Below are 17,824 nucleotides of genomic sequence, written 5' to 3' on the forward strand. Positions count from 1 at the left end.
TTAAAAAAAGCATGTTTTATAGAAAAATACGCGAGTCAAGAGGGCGATATGTGACTAGATTCAGCTGTAACAGAATATCCCGATGTGTCGCGTACGTGTTTTATTAACACGGTTGTTTTTTAAACGAAAATGCACTCCAGGGAAATGAGTACAACGTGAACCTATTGTGCGCATGAAGATAATGTTAGTATAGAAGATGAAAATCTGGAACCAATTTATTTCTTCTTTTTGTACAATACGGCATGGATAACAAAGTGAACACGAAAGTGTAGTGAAAAAAATGATTAACTACTTTAATTAGTTGAGTTAATAAAAGAATAAACAAATTTTTGTTGTAAAAAGTCTAGTACCTGCTCAATGTAAATAACAAATTATGTTTAACTAGCGGCCCGTCCTGGTTTTGCACGGGTGGACGTTTTTACATTTTAAAAAGTGGCTATTAAGGCTGCACATGCGACAGAAGTTTAAAAATGGAGTAACTTCTCCCGTTTTTTCAACATTTCCATTCACTGCTCTGCTCCTATTGATCGTAGCGTGATGAATGAATGAAAAGTATACTATAACCTGCCCAGGAGTATGAAAAATAATTGTACCAAGTTTCGTTAAAATCCGTCGAGTAGTTTTTGTTTCTATAACGAACATACAGACAGACAGACAAAAATTTTACTGATTGTATTTTTGGCATCAGTATCGATCACTAATCACCCCCTGATAGTTATTTTGGAAATATATTTCATGTTGTGATGGTCCCCCCCCTTTGTGCACCCCTTATAATAATAACCCTCTAAACTAACCTACACATGGAAAACCTACAAAGCCTAAGAAAAGCCTACGAAGGCTTTACCTAATGAAATCCCATGAAAATCTAATGAAAACCTACCCTAAAGAATGACCTAACATCCTCAATATAATCCCATACCTATATTGCCTTATACACCCCAAACATCCTATGAATCATATAAACCCTTACAATAAACACTTAATATTGAACAGATCTTATAGTAGAACACTTGATCATCTGGCCAGATAAATAAATGTGTGATCGTCTAGTAATGTAGGACCCGTTGTGTGTGTAATAACCAAAAGGTTCTTTAATTGGTATATGATAGGAGTTAAATAATAAAGATGATTGATAAATCTTTAAGGATTAAGAATAATTAATGAATTATACTCATAATTCATGTAACTAGGAAGTTATGTTAATTTAATAGTAAATTACAGAATAACTGTAATAATAAAAAAATGGGGGAGCGGTCGGGCCCCTCACACGCCCGGACCAGTGGAAGACTTTCCAACTATCTATAACTCTTCCTCCAAAAAGGTAGGGAAGGGTATTACTATTTATTAATGCACTCTGATGGTAATAAGGGAATGAGTATTCTCAGTTCCAAACCAAACATAAGTACATTTACTTCAACATTACAGTGGCTCCACCAGCCCCACGATGCTTCCAGTATAAATTAGTGCTTGCCAGAGGCAAACGGATCGGAACTGAAATCCCAGGATCACTCCGACACGAGAGCTTACTCATGGGCGATGACCCTTTCAGTCCTATATGGCGACATAGAGATCACCCACTAACAGTACGAAACTGTTTCCCAGCGTCACCCTGTTACGAGCTTACTCAATGGGGTTTCCCTTCGGCTCCACAAGAGATCAGACCAAGAAGCGAGATCACCCAGACACCAGAACTTACTTTGTTGGGACATAACCCTTCGGCCCTATAATGTGACATTAGAGATCACCTGTGAAGACAGTCCGATAGAGATGAAGATTTGTGTGATAGGGGATACCTTCCACACCCTGGAATTGGCCAAGCCATATAATGTTGATAATTGCTATATCATAACATAGCATTGTCAATTTAATATTATTTACTTAATACCAAGAATACTCAAGGTTCAAGTTAAATCTGTTGATTAGGCCGGAGCCTAAGAACGAGTAGTCCAACACATAGGTCGAGAGCTACTAAAAGTAATGAGTGCTATTGAATGAACTATAAGTCCAGTTAATTATATATAATATTATTGTTGATTAACCACATTGTGAATTAACCAATTATTTATTCAGAGAGATATATCTAAAGGAACTATAAGTCCTTTAAAAGACACTGATTAATCACAAGTTAACAACGTCTCGTGAAATAACCAGTTGGGTTTTCTATAAGTTTGAGGACACTAAGTCCAACAAGCTATTATTGTGTTGAGAGTAATAGAGATTTTTTTGTAATATTTGTAGAGGTTTGATTAATCACATTGTGAAATAATCAGATTAAATAATTATGTAGCTTTATAGAGAGGACTATAAGTCCTAATTGGTTGTTGTCATAAATACTGATAAATTACACATTAAAGTGCCAGGTCAATTATTATATATAGGTATATAGGAAGGACAATAAGTCCTATTTGTGTATGTTGTAGTAGTAGAGGCAATATATTGCATAATTATAATGTGAAAGATATAGATTAAATATATATTTGTATAGAAAGGACAGTAAGTCCCATACAATTATTGTAGCTGTACTATAGTTATACTATATCTACTTCCATTTAGTGTCTTAGTAAACCTATTTACTAAGAAGATTTCTAGGATAAACAAGTGTTTTAGTATTTAAATCATCATGATTAAATCCCTAAGAAATTAGGTCTTTAAATAATTATCATATCATTTAAGTGAAATTTCTCATATAAATAATTCCAATATTCCCCCTACAGTTATTATAAAATAACAGAATATTATATAAATTTTCTATAGACTTAGATATAGAATCATAACGTGTATAATCTCCTTTTGTTTGACATCTGTCACATTAATGACGTATTGAATGACGTATTGATGTATTGAATTGAATTTTGATTATCTATCACAACTGTCAACGTAACAAATACTAGCAAGTTTGTTTATTTGTATTTGTTTAATATAACTAAATATAAAATCATCATATATCAACCGTAATATACAACTAAATTATCAGTGATATAAATAATCATGGTTTACACCAGAAATAATTAATAGTATCATGTAATGCTGCAGTTTTACATTCATATCAGTAGCCAAGCTTACTTTCAAATTCAAGAATGAACAGAAGATTAGAAGTTTAACATTCTTATTGCAATTGTACTTGCAATAATATATACATACAGTACTAATTCTCAAGAACATTCCTCAAATACATGTGTGGTGAAGATTTTCCCAATATGCTATCTATTTGATTTCTAACCTCTAATGTAAATTTATTAAAGAAGTGAATAATCAGTGTTAGTGTTTGCTTTATTAATATTTAAAGTAATTGTCCTAACTTGATATTAATAGGATAATATCTCCTTGGATACAGTCTGACATAAACATATAACTCAATAATTAAATTTATAAAATACTAATATTATATTTTACTACTTGTATATCTCCAAACTATTCCCATAAAATATTCAAAACATGTATATTAAATATAAATCCAGTAAATATTCACTAATATTAACCCTGTCTGAACTTGTCTAGTCAATATAACATGAACAAACAACACACATACAAACCTTATCGCCATGACAACTTTCCTCCTAAATATGAGTAAAATACATAACTTATACTTGTCATTTAATACTAATTTTATACTGTACCTCATACCTAGTTAAGAATAACTATAGTCAGAGAATCCTTTAGTACATTTATTACCATTAGGAAATAAATCCACACCCATAATATCAGCATAATTAAATATTATTAGAAACCAGTAATACATACAGAATTGTTATTATCAGCTTGCTTACTACAATAAAATCAATATTAAAGTTTATAATAAATCAAGACAAAATATCTATTTAAACAATACAGGCTTGTTTACCATAAACACCCCACAGTCACATGAATTTATCTAGTAACACAATTAATAATGTATTAAAAGTATTACATTCACATAATATCACTTGCAACAGTTAAGCTGTCTCTTTGTACATCTGGTGTAAAACAAATCCCCACATGTAGTCATGGATAATCAAATATAGACTAAGAATCATTAATCTGGTCGACCGAGTAATGGTATAAAAACACATCACCATGAAGCGTTAAGTATGAACAGATATTCCAAACCAACACTGTAATAGTGTAATAAATACAAATATTTCATCATCATCATCGTCTCAACCATCACCAACTCACGACTGAACACAGGCAATTTCCACCGACTGACACAAGGAACGGCCCCACAATACACATAAAACAGTCACTCCAAACAATGGAGGTAGCCCACACCGCACTTGCATTTACAGGGTCACCACTCAATAACCCCTCTCTCTCATCAATGGCTGTTTCCCCAGCAATGAGACCAGACCATAGTCACTTTAGTCTATTATCCTCAATAAATAAATACTTTATAATAACTAGATATGAAACTAGTTAGTATTGTAATAGTTCAATAGTTGATTCAATAAGTATTTTCCAAAACTGGACAATTAGAACATTGAATCAAATTGATGAAGTTCTATCAAACGACCATATAATTGGATTTTGTATATGAGTAGAATAACGTAAGTACGTAAATTATATTGATGTAAACTTTGTTCAAATGTGATTGCATTTAACGATATACGCATTACCTAAAGGTATATGGACTCGACTAAATACGTATTTTAATAGTTGTTGGGAAAAATATTAAGTATAGACTTTGCCTGTGATCACAGTCAAAAATCTAACTACGTAGTAATAAATGGAACAAGCTCACCGGATTCTCCAGTCTTCTATTGATTAATTTCACACACTTAATCCATAGTGATACACTACGATCTCAAACCCCTTCATCGAACCAGTCCCTCCTAGATCTCTATATCCTAGTTATTTTTTTTATTTTATTGCGCAGTTCCTTAAAACACGACTCCCGCGCCATTTTTTTTTTCTTTTTTTTTTTTTTTTTTTTTATTGCGCAATTCCTAAAAAGCGACTCCCGCGCGCCCGCCGATCTGCCGTCCCTCCTTTATTTTTTTTTCTTTTTTTTTTTCTATTCTTTCTCTAATAACGTCACAGACTATGTCACCGAAGGTTAAATATTTCAATCATCGGATTTAGCCTATTATTCGAAATGAACTTTTCTTTAAATTTAATTTAATTATATGTTAACGTATTTTGGTATTTTCTATTAAATTGATTATCGAATTTATAAAACTTTAAAGGCTCTCATAAACCTTATTAAACTGTGTTGTATGCATCCTTTTTACACCTGATGAGAAAAAGGTAAACTATAATTTGGTTAATATAAAATATAATATATTTTTGTTTAATTTATTTAATTTTCTTGTGACGTCCACTACACTTTGGAAACACATCAAAGGAGTTTCCCTTCTGTGTCAATATTTCATATATGGTAACGTCTTCTCTGTATACTATTGTGAACCTTGACTTTAAAGTTTGTTTATATTAAATAGCTCAGCTTTCGCAGCGGTCACCCATAGGAACCCCTGTTTCTTTTCTATGTACTTATGGTATTAAACCTATTGTACTATAGGCGAACCGTCACATCCGGCCCCCTAATTATCAAGGAGTTTACCGGATTGATAATTATAACAAGATAAGTTTATTGTTACAATTTTTTTTTCCAACCCTAAAAATGTACTTCATATATGTATATATAATTTAACTTTACAGAGCTTAAGATCATCATTTAAATTTTTCATTGATTCATCGATACTAGCCTAACACTCTGACATTCTTAAGACTCAAAACAATAAAAGTATTAAAAAGATCTTTAAACCCGAAGTTATGTGTTGTTGAATGTTATGTGTATGAATAGCCTTAAAATTTCTACTCAATATATTAATAATTAAGCATAATATTTATTTATGAATAGATTTGTAAATAATTATTTATAATTAATTTGCATACGCTGTAATGATAGAGTGAATCCATTAAATTTTATAATTAAAATTTTTATACTCGTTTATTTATATGTAATAAATTCAATGCATGTAATTACAATGTCATAAACAGCATAAATGAATACAATCCTAAATGTGTGTAAAGGAGTCTATAAAACCTAAATGTATGAAAAGCCTAAGTATGTGAGGAGTCTAAATGTATAAAACCTAAATATGTGAAGAGCTTCAAGTAAAAAACCTAATAAGTACGTTATTTGTATCAGTAAATTTAGATAAAGTATCTATTTAAAAGATACGAGTTAAAACATCTAAATGGAAGTTCATAATTAAAAGCTTAAATGTATGAGTATAACATATCAACAAGCGAAAGAGCCTAAGTAAAAAACCTAAAGCGAAATGAAGTGAAATAATTTAAGCATTAAAATGTAATAAATGCAAAAAGGAATCCTAAAATAATTGTCTAAGTGTAAATAAATGATTAGATAAAATCCCAAGTTAATTAAATATTAAAATGAAGATGTTCAAATAAATTTGTTAAAATAAATTTAAACAATACGAATAAAACTTTATGAAGCGTCTAAGTAACCACAAATACATATTTCATCTAAGAAATAACCTAGTGTTCATTGAATAAAAAATAATAGTCCCTAACAAAATTCAAATAAATTTAATTTTTATTTATTAATTTTAATCATAGAAGTAAAGCTTATATAAATATTAATTTATCACCACCGGCCCCCCTGTCTGACAAATTTTGCACGGCCCCCCAATTTTAAGACTCCTATAAATATGTTGCATAAAATAATACAAACGGCCCCCATAGTTAAAACTCTTATTATAAGAAATTCCTTTAATATACTTAAATTACCAATGACTATTTCTTAATACTCTCAGAAATAACATGATCAATAAGTTTTATAATAAAATATTATGTAACCCCATTAAATAGGTAGATAGACACCCCCTATCGCCCCCTCCAAAAGATCACAACAGCAAACCCAACATAAATACAACCAACTATATTAGATACATCAATTAATTTATTTTGTACAATAAATTATCATTTAAAAAGATACAAATGTCTTGTGTTATGTGCAATTACAAAGAGCAAAATAAACTAAGTGTGCGCAACATCTAAGTATGTAAAATTCTTAGGCATGTAAAGAGTGTATATGTATAAATAACCTACAAAATCTCCCTCTGATATAAGTATAAAGTTTTTTTTTTTTTTTTTTTTATATTAAGTGTCTAAGTCAAAATAAGCGAATAATCAAATAAAATCTGAAATATAATTGTAAAGTGGAATAAAGAAATTATGTATAGAACCATAAATAAATATTATAATAGCATCCTAATAAATTGTTGGGATTAAATTTAACAACATGAAAACACCTAATTAAATTTTCAAATTTAGGTAATCAAATAAAGTAACTAAAGGCCCTAACTAACCTTAATGATATTTTATGAAACGTCTAACTTTCAATTTGAAACCCCCTATAAAACATTATATAAGCTATTTAAACATCTTAGGATGATCAAAATCAAATCATAATTATTTAATATTTTTTTTTTTTTTTATATATATAATCAATGTCACTGCATCATAAAAGTTTATGAAATAAAAGTCAATTGGATATTTCCTCAGAAATAAATAATGTCATTAATTCATCTTAAATCATTTCTTTCACAATAAAAAGAATTTAATAAATTTTATGTGTAAGTCATTATAGCATAATTATTGTTTATAAAATTTATATAATGTTAAATTAATAGTTCAGTAAGTATTGAGAATTAATGAAGCAAAAGAATAATAAATGTGTCCTATAGCATAAAATTAGATCAATGTGAACTGAATATAACCTAGTAAGCTATCCTCACTACTATTGTTATGTACCTATTAGTGTAATACTTAATATTATTTACTCAATTGATATAGAGTAAAATAAAATATAAACCAAATCATGTAAATTTGTTGTATAATTGACTCCAATAGGTAACCACTGAATGAATTTGATAAATTAAATCCTAAGACATGAGATAACAGTAAAATAGGCTATTTACCTATAGACATAGAGCCCATGAAATTAGGTCCAAATCCTAGATCTATGACGGTAGAATTATTTAGTCATAATCATTAAAGTTGGTTTTGAGTTATACTATTAGCAGATATTACTGTTTAACTTTATACTCCTTCATATTTTAATAACCAATCCCTGAAGTCACAAGCTCCAATTGTGACCAAGTGTTCATATTGATCTGATATGTAAATAGCCATGAACCAATTATATCCTGGTCACGGCACCAATTGTGATGGTCCCCCCTTTGTGCACCCCTTATAATAATAACCCTCTAAACTAACCTACACATGGAAAACCTACAAAGCCTAAGAAAAGCCTACGAAGGCTTTACCTAATGAAATCCCATGAAAATCTAATGAAAACCTACCCTAAAGAATGACCTAACATCCTCAATATAATCCCATACCTATATTGCCTTATACACCCCAAACATCCTATGAATCATATAAACCCTTACAATAAACACTTAATATTGAACAGATCTTATAGTAGAACACTTGATCATCTGGCCAGATAAATAAATGTGTGATCGTCTAGTAATGTAGGACCCGTTGTGTGTGTAATAACCAAAAGGTTCTTTAATTGGTATATGATAGGAGTTAAATAATAAAGATGATTGATAAATCTTTAAGGATTAAGAATAATTAATGAATTATACTCATAATTCATGTAACTAGGAAGTTATGTTAATTTAATAGTAAATTACAGAATAACTGTAATAATAAAAAAATGGGGGAGCGGTCGGGCCCCTCACACGCCCGGACCAGTGGAAGACTTTCCAACTATCTATAACTCTTCCTCCAAAAAGGTAGGGAAGGGTATTACTATTTATTAATGCACTCTGATGGTAATAAGGGAATGAGTATTCTCAGTTCCAAACCAAACATAAGTACATTTACTTCAACATTACAGTGGCTCCACCAGCCCCACGATGCTTCCAGTATAAATTAGTGCTTGCCAGAGGCAAACGGATCGGAACTGAAATCCCAGGATCACTCCGACACGAGAGCTTACTCATGGGCGATGACCCTTTCAGTCCTATATGGCGACATAGAGATCACCCACTAACAGTACGAAACTGTTTCCCAGCGTCACCCTGTTACGAGCTTACTCAATGGGGGTTTCCCTTCGGCTCCACAAGAGATCAGACCAAGAAGCGAGATCACCCAGACACCAGAACTTACTTTGTTGGGACATAACCCTTCGGCCCTATAATGTGACATTAGAGATCACCTGTGAAGACAGTCCGATAGAGATGAAGATTTGTGTGATAGGGGATACCTTCCACACCCTGGAATTGGCCAAGCCATATAATGTTGATAATTGCTATATCATAACATAGCATTGTCAATTTAATATTATTTACTTAATACCAAGAATACTCAAGGTTCAAGTTAAATCTGTTGATTAGGCCGGAGCCTAAGAACGAGTAGTCCAACACATAGGTCGAGAGCTACTAAAAGTAATGAGTGCTATTGAATGAACTATAAGTCCAGTTAATTATATATAATATTATTGTTGATTAACCACATTGTGAATTAACCAATTATTTATTCAGAGAGATATATCTAAAGGAACTATAAGTCCTTTAAAAGACACTGATTAATCACAAGTTAACAACGTCTCGTGAAATAACCAGTTGGGTTTTCTATAAGTTTGAGGACACTAAGTCCAACAAGCTATTATTGTGTTGAGAGTAATAGAGATTTTTTGTAATATTTGTAGAGGTTTGATTAATCACATTGTGAAATAATCAGATTAAATAATTATGTAGCTTTATAGAGAGGACTATAAGTCCTAATTGGTTGTTGTCATAAATACTGATAAATTACACATTAAAGTGCCAGGTCAATTATTATATATAGGTATATAGGAAGGACAATAAGTCCTATTTGTGTATGTTGTAGTAGTAGAGGCAATATATTGCATAATTATAATGTGAAAGATATAGATTAAATATATATTTGTATAGAAAGGACAGTAAGTCCCATACAATTATTGTAGCTGTACTATAGTTATACTATATCTACTTCCATTTAGTGTCTTAGTAAACCTATTTACTAAGAAGATTTCTAGGATAAACAAGTGTTTTAGTATTTAAATCATCATGATTAAATCCCTAAGAAATTAGGTCTTTAAATAATTATCATATCATTTAAGTGAAATTTCTCATATAAATAATTCCAATATTCCCCCTACAGTTATTATAAAATAACAGAATATTATATAAATTTTCTATAGACTTAGATATAGAATCATAACGTGTATAATCTCCTTTTGTTTGACATCTGTCACATTAATGACGTATTGAATGACGTATTGATGTATTGAATTGAATTTTGATTATCTATCACAACTGTCAACGTAACAAATACTAGCAAGTTTGTTTATTTGTATTTGTTTAATATAACTAAATATAAAATCATCATATATCAACCGTAATATACAACTAAATTATCAGTGATATAAATAATCATGGTTTACACCAGAAATAATTAATAGTATCATGTAATGCTGCAGTTTTACATTCATATCAGTAGCCAAGCTTACTTTCAAATTCAAGAATGAACAGAAGATTAGAAGTTTAACATTCTTATTGCAATTGTACTTGCAATAATATATACATACAGTACTAATTCTCAAGAACATTCCTCAAATACATGTGTGGTGAAGATTTTCCCAATATGCTATCTATTTGATTTCTAACCTCTAATGTAAATTTATTAAAGAAGTGAATAATCAGTGTTAGTGTTTGCTTTATTAATATTTAAAGTAATTGTCCTAACTTGATATTAATAGGATAATATCTCCTTGGATACAGTCTGACATAAACATATAACTCAATAATTAAATTTATAAAATACTAATATTATATTTTACTACTTGTATATCTCCAAACTATTCCCATAAAATATTCAAAACATGTATATTAAATATAAATCCAGTAAATATTCACTAATATTAACCCTGTCTGAACTTGTCTAGTCAATATAACATGAACAAACAACACACATACAAACCTTATCGCCATGACAACTTTCCTCCTAAATATGAGTAAAATACATAACTTATACTTGTCATTTAATACTAATTTTATACTGTACCTCATACCTAGTTAAGAATAACTATAGTCAGAGAATCCTTTAGTACATTTATTACCATTAGGAAATAAATCCACACCCATAATATCAGCATAATTAAATATTATTAGAAACCAGTAATACATACAGAATTGTTATTATCAGCTTGCTTACTACAATAAAATCAATATTAAAGTTTATAATAAATCAAGACAAAATATCTATTTAAACAATACAGGCTTGTTTACCATAAACACCCCACAGTCACATGAATTTATCTAGTAACACAATTAATAATGTATTAAAAGTATTACATTCACATAATATCACTTGCAACAGTTAAGCTGTCTCTTTGTACATCTGGTGTAAAACAAATCCCCACATGTAGTCATGGATAATCAAATATAGACTAAGAATCATTAATCTGGTCGACCGAGTAATGGTATAAAAACACATCACCATGAAGCGTTAAGTATGAACAGATATTCCAAACCAACACTGTAATAGTGTAATAAATACAAATATTTCATCATCATCATCGTCTCAACCATCACCAACTCACGACTGAACACAGGCAATTTCCACCGACTGACACAAGGAACGGCCCCACAATACACATAAAACAGTCACTCCAAACAATGGAGGTAGCCCACACCGCACTTGCATTTACAGGGTCACCACTCAATAACCCTCTCTCTCATCAATGGCTGTTTCCCCAGCAATGAGACCAGACCATAGTCACTTTAGTCTATTATCCTCAATAAATAAATACTTTATAATAACTAGATATGAAACTAGTTAGTATTGTAATAGTTCAATAGTTGATTCAATAAGTATTTTCCAAAACTGGACAATTAGAACATTGAATCAAATTGATGAAGTTCTATCAAACGACCATATAATTGGATTTTGTATATGAGTAGAATAACGTAAGTACGTAAATTATATTGATGTAAACTTTGTTCAAATGTGATTGCATTTAACGATATACGCATTACCTAAAGGTATATGGACTCGACTAAATACGTATTTTAATAGTTGTTGGGAAAAATATTAAGTATAGACTTTGCCTGTGATCACAGTCAAAAATCTAACTACGTAGTAATAAATGGAACAAGCTCACCGGATTCTCCAGTCTTCTATTGATTAATTTCACACACTTAATCCATAGTGATACACTACGATCTCAAACCCCTTCATCGAACCAGTCCCTCCTAGATCTCTATATCCTAGTTATTTTTTTTATTTTATTGCGCAGTTCCTTAAAACACGACTCCCGCGCCATTTTTTTTTTTTTTTTTTTTTTTTTTTTTTTTATTGCGCAATTCCTAAAAAGCGACTCCCGCGCGCCCGCCGATCTGCCGTCCTTTTTTTTTTTTTTTTTTTTTCTTTCTTTTTTTCTATTCTTTCTCTAATAACGTCACAGACTATGTCACCGAAGGTTAAATATTTCAATCATCGGATTTAGCCTATTATTCGAAATGAACTTTTCTTTAAATTTAATTTAATTATATGTTAACGTATTTTGGTATTTTCTATTAAATTGATTATCGAATTTATAAAACTTTAAAGGCTCTCATAAACCTTATTAAACTGTGTTGTATGCATCCTTTTTACACCTGATGAGAAAAAGGTAAACTATAATTTGGTTAATATAAAATATAATATATTTTTGTTTAATTTATTTAATTTTCTTGTGACGTCCACTACACTTTGGAAACACATCAAAGGAGTTTCCCTTCTGTGTCAATATTTCATATATGGTAACGTCTTCTCTGTATACTATTGTGAACCTTGACTTTAAAGTTTGTTTATATTAAATAGCTCAGCTTTCGCAGCGGTCACCCATAGGAACCCCTGTTTCTTTTCTATGTACTTATGGTATTAAACCTATTGTACTATAGGCGAACCGTCACATCGTACAGTATTAACTTCTCTACAGATTTATTATAAGTATTGATTATTAAGATATCTGTTGGTCTGCCTTTTAATTACCAACATTTTGCTATACATTTTTTCAGCGTGGATACCGTTGTCACGACACAGGCTTAGGCTTTTCTTTGGCCTTCCTTATTAATGGGGAAATCTGAACCAAAAATCAACAGTCGCGACATTGTGCATGATGATATTGATGTCACAGAATACATTATAATTATGAAATATCGATATATCTTTAAAATAGGTTTTCTACGGGATAAAAAGAAGACCCTGTGGCCAAGATCTATGCTTACATGCCTATTCTGCATCACTCATGTTTGAGATTAATTCCATTAATAATATAAACTATCTGTTTCCCGTGATGTAGTCCATAAAGTGTATGTGTTAAATTAGGATATAATCAATCCGTGTACCAAATTTAATTCGTCAAATTCAAATTCGTTCAATAGTTTTTGCGTGAAAGAGTAACAAACATCCATCCAACGTTACAAATTTTCGAATTTATTATATTATAATAGAATGTGAAAGTTTATAAGATATTTGAATATTTGTATTATAAACATTTTTTGTCTTGAATACCATCATTTGTATTTAATATTAATTGGATTTTTATTATAAAGTACTTACTTATTTTGATAAAGAGTAGGGAATAAAAATATTATTGTAACGATATTTTCTAAACATTATTCGCCAGAAATTATATATTTCATGCAACCAATTGGATAATTAAATTAATTATTACATACCAACGTAATAATTACATACGTAAATTTAAATAATAATTAATTATCGATTTCACTTCTCATAAGAGTCATGGTTACAATTAGGTATTCGGTCAGTCACCAAACAACGCAAAAAATAACTTTTTTGCCTGGTGTTTACATTGTCAGTACAATTTTAAACATTTCTGAATGATTTATTTAGATGTTTTCTCCCAAGAAAACATAGGTTTTTATAAGGAGCTTTTTGTCGAAGTCTTTCCAAGCGACTACAGCACGGGGTACTTAAAAAAAGGGCTAAAAAGGTCTCTTCAAGGTCGGTAACGCGCTCGAAATGCCATTAGTATTGCAGACATTAATAGGTTACAGTAATTGTTTATTGTCGACCAAATAGGCGACGTGCTGAAGAAGGGCCAAATTAAAAGTACCCGTAACCGACGAGCGTGTATGACAAGATTGATGAATGTGGAAGAAGCGAAAGAGGTTTGTTTGAATCGAAGCATTTGGCGTTCCATTGTTTCTGCCTACCCTAATGGGAGACAGGCGTGACAGATATGTATGTATGTATGTAATTGTTTATCATTAGGTAGACCGTAAGCTTGATTGCCACCTCATGGTATAAAAAAATGCTCTTATGTGCTGTATGTATTGTTAAAGTAACACTATTTAAGTAATCGTTCAGATATATTGACAAATATTTGTGAAAATAAACAGACAACGCAGGCGTTGCTAGATTAAATCTAATAATTTTTATTCCAATTCATTCGGGGAAAATTATAATCTTTACTTATAAATGTGAAAGTGAGTTTATTTGTTACTTCGTGGTTTAACCAATCACTATAATGTTTGGTATAGTTACTATACGGGATAAAGAAGGAGATAGGCTTCTTTTTACCCTGTGATAACAGTGAACATATCTCGGGTGAAAGCTAGTATCAAATAAAACCAAAATAATAATATTTAAAAACTAAAGCTATCAATCAAAAATTGGAATGTTATCAGTCTGTAAATGATCACAATACAATCGATCGAAATTGAATTACGAATATAAAATAAAATTTAAACCAGATCACGTGCAAGTCTTCAAGTTGAACAACTTTTTAACACAATCCAAAAATAACTCACCGCAAAATTAAAACAGATATACTCCAATTGTACTAAACTTTAGACTTATTGAATTGGAAATAAATACGAGAAACAAAACAGTTTACATACGAAATATACGTTAGCGTGCACGATATGTCGGCCCAACTACTAATTGCCGGCGTATGCCTAGCCTTGATATATTCACTACTACTCATTCGGTTATAATGTACGGTTGTGTATCGTTGCATCACGACTAATATGTAATTTCAATTGACGCCAATCAAGTGAAATTATACCTAGTCGCAGTAATCAGAGCATACCGGGCTTCTAAATGAGCAAATGACATTAAAACAGAGTTTTTCAATTGGACTGTACCTTTTTGTGTGTACGGCACATGACATACACGCCGATTGAAAATTAGTTATTTGGTAATTCTTTTAAACACAGTAAAGGTTAGATCAGCATTAATTTCATGATTCTATACAGATAAAATAATTTTACATATAAAATAAAATTGTAACTAGACGATGTTTGTACATGAGAGACATTAAAAAATGAATATGACCGATGAATATAACAAGATTCTTTTCTTGATCTTGTTAAGACCCCTCATATTAATTAAAAAAAAATTTTTTTTAGAAATTTTGTTGGTCTGTATGTTTGTCCCGGCGTCGCACAAAAAATACTGCACCAAATTGGATGCGATCGTGTACCTGAAGGTCTAACTTTCAAACTAGTGTATGTCTGATCTTGATACGTCATTTAGAAGTAGATAATTCAATTGATTTCACATTTTTTAAATCCGCGGGTATGTATTAACAGCCAAAAAACCAGTATTATAATTAAAATATTAAAGTCGTAAGTTACACACGTGTATATCTTTTTTTTTATACAACTTAGAATGGCAAACAAGCTGACGGCCCACCTGATGGAAAGTGGTAACCGTCGCCTATAGACATGAGCGGTACTATAGACATAACAGAGTATACTGTTTCGCCCATGATACCTCTCATGCGTTGCCATTCCTGAGGACTCAGGTGTTATTCCTCTGTATCCAGTAAATTCACGCCATATCCCATCCTTCAAACCGAAACACAGCCATGCAAACATAACTGCTTCACGGTTGAAACACGAATGGGACAGAGGTACCCAAGCAATCGACTTTTGTACAAAGTCTCCCTCTGGTCTTTAAGTAATGTCTGTGACATTACTTAAAGATTAAAGATTTGGTAGGATATTGCTACAGTTCAAATTGAGCCAGACAGTGTTCAATCTACAAATTTTGTCACTTCAGGCAAAAGTGGTTAATGGTCAATCCCACTCACAAATTTTGATGTTTTACAGGCTATGGCCTTTTGTTTGGGTTCTGAAGTCAGGGTGACACTAGCTTTTACTGTATTCCCTTTTCCGCAATAAAAAGAAGGCATAGGTTAAATCATGTACACATCACTATTTAATCAAAACATCAAATTGATATCGAATCAACAACTATTTACACTATCATTGAAATCTTCAAAATGATTATGTACATAGACCATGTGTGAAAAATTTTAAAAGCTTGCAAATAAAATAATCTGTGTTCCACAAAAAAAAAAAAGAAACTTTAGTCCTGGCAAAACCAGTTAATTTTATTTAATAATTAAACTATTAAACCAATTTTGACAAAGTTTTCATAGTATAAATTTGGAAATATATCCTTATAATTATAATTTTCAAAGTTGATTTATAAATGGCAGGGTTATGATGTAACAAACATAAAAAAAAAAACACCTTTGAATGCAGAAGTTCCTTCTTTTTCACAGTGGGTAATAATTACTTTTTTTTTATACCACTGAGGTGGCAAACAAGCATATGGCCCATCTGATGGCAAGTGGTTACCGTAGCCTATGAACGCAGCCTCTGGTATTGCAGGCATTCATATGTGTACTTACCTGACTAATATACTAACTTATTACTTTTACATAATAAGAGTATACTTACCTAATTTACTTAATTGACATAATATAGTTTATTATAAATAAGAAACTATTTTATGCCTGCAAATTACAAAAATGTCTTTGAAACATATCCTAATTTACACAAATAATACTGCAAGATATAACTAGCAATCAATATTTAATTTTTTTTTAACTACCTAGATACAGAAAAAGTAATTTAACTTTTTAAATAGTCAAAGAAACATTTTTATTATTCATTTGCACAGTAGGAGAATAATTTACAATCTGATTACATTTTCTACTAGTTGAAGACTGTATTGAACGGAGCGAATAGAAGCTGCTGTGTTAGGTATCCCAGTTTTGTGTGCATGAATCAGTGTATAATGCATTGTATTTTGATAAGTATGTAATTAAGGATATACTCTATCTATGTACCAAATTTAATTTAAATCCATTAAGTAGTTTTACATGCATTCAAAAGTATTTATTCACACATACATTTTTATTAATTGTCAAGTTTATAATAGTAATAGGATATTCCATTATCCTGAATAATTAAATATACATATATTATACATTATACACATACATACTATGTAAAATTTTGTTATTTATTTTGATTTGTTCAAATGAATTAAAGTTATTCATGGAATTAAAAAAATATATATTTATGAGTATAAATATGTATAAGTTTATCAGCATATTGAATTAGATCAACACATTAGAATCTTGAAATATTAAATATAGGTTCCTTTTATGATGTTTATAAGTATTCATTAAGAAAGGATTAGCTAAATTCCTCACAGTAAATAGTAAGTAATGTATAATTTATTGTATATTAAAGACTTAGAAAGAATAAAAAACTTAGCTATATATTTTTTTAGCATTGTTTTTCTTTATACATGCAGATTAGAGTATGTTTTTTTATTGTAATTAAAAGTAATATTAAATACTGAATTTTGTAGTATGTATTAGTATTATTAAATAGGACTTATTAAATTTCAGTTAAAATATTGGTGTGTGTCATGTTAAATGAAATATTTACATTTAAGCAAATCATTATTAATAGTAAATTAATTTATATCCGATGAATTTATTGCTAGAATGTTTGGTAGTCACGTA

General features: G+C 30.4%; 1 protein-coding gene across 2 annotated transcripts in view; it reads right to left on the reverse strand.

Moving 5' to 3' along the window:
• The window catches only part of LOC113510810 (sodium-independent sulfate anion transporter-like), a 45,906-nt gene that overhangs the window by 27,850 nt on the left and 232 nt on the right, over nt 1-17,824 (reverse strand). The window contains exon 1 of one of the 2 annotated variants that reach the window (XM_031909366.2): nt 14,805-14,942. The exons of the other annotated variant lie outside the window; for it this stretch is intronic. The gene's annotated coding sequence lies outside the window, so the exon portion shown is untranslated. Of the gene's footprint in view, nt 1-14,804; nt 14,943-17,824 lie in introns of those variants that run through there. 2 annotated transcript variants of the gene reach the window in all.

The sequence above is a fragment of the Galleria mellonella genome, unplaced genomic scaffold (genome assembly GCF_026898425.1).
Source record: "Galleria mellonella isolate WM207_F2 unplaced genomic scaffold, CSIRO_AGI_GalMel_v1 utg139, whole genome shotgun sequence".
Classification (NCBI taxonomy): domain Eukaryota; kingdom Metazoa; phylum Arthropoda; class Insecta; order Lepidoptera; family Pyralidae; genus Galleria; species Galleria mellonella.